The sequence below is a fragment of the Phoca vitulina genome, unplaced genomic scaffold (assembly GCF_004348235.1).
Source record: "Phoca vitulina isolate PV1807 unplaced genomic scaffold, GSC_HSeal_1.0 scaffold51, whole genome shotgun sequence".
NCBI classification, from domain to species: Eukaryota; Metazoa; Chordata; class Mammalia; order Carnivora; family Phocidae; genus Phoca; species Phoca vitulina.
The window spans coordinates 4,475,388-4,476,005 of NW_022589754.1; the positions used below are offsets into that span (position 1 = coordinate 4,475,388).

At 34.6% G+C, this 618-nt stretch overlaps 1 pseudogene; it reads right to left on the minus strand.

The window, feature by feature from the left end:
* Nucleotides 1-300: 300 nt before the first annotated feature.
* LOC116621907 lies at nt 301-418 on the minus strand (annotated as a pseudogene).
* Nucleotides 419-618: the final 200 nt, after the last annotated feature.

The window sequence follows — 618 nt, forward strand, 5'->3', positions numbered from 1 at the left end:
GGTTACCATGATGTTCATATACAACATCCTAAGAACACAGCAGTCTAAATTAAGTTGATGGTAATTTATGTTCAAACACATTCTAAAAAAAACCAAAATCTTTTTAATCCCTCCTCCATGTTTATATATATGCTGTCATATTTTAAATCTTTTTATTCATAATTTTCTTACATCTAATTCTGGCCTTTTTTTTTCCCTTTAACAAAGTCCCATCAACACTTTTTGTAAGGTTGGTGTAGTGGTGATAAACTTATTTAAATGTTGTCTGTCTGGGGAACTCTTTATTTCTCCTTCAAGTCTAGACTACAGCAACCAGTATTCCCAGGTGGTCTCCCATCCAAGTACTAAACAGGCCCAAGCCCTCTTAGCTTCCAAGATTAGACGAGATAAGCATGTTCAGGGTGGTATGGGCATAGACTGTCCTTCAATTCTCAATGATAAACTTGCTGGGTAGAGTATTCCTTGCTATATATATTTTTTTTGTTCCTTTCAGCACTTTGAATATACCATGGCAGTCCCTTCTGGAATGTATATTTTCTGATGAAAAATTATCTGATAGTCTTATGGGTTTTCCTTGTATGTAACTTTTTCTTTTGTTCTGGCAAAATATCTAAAGCC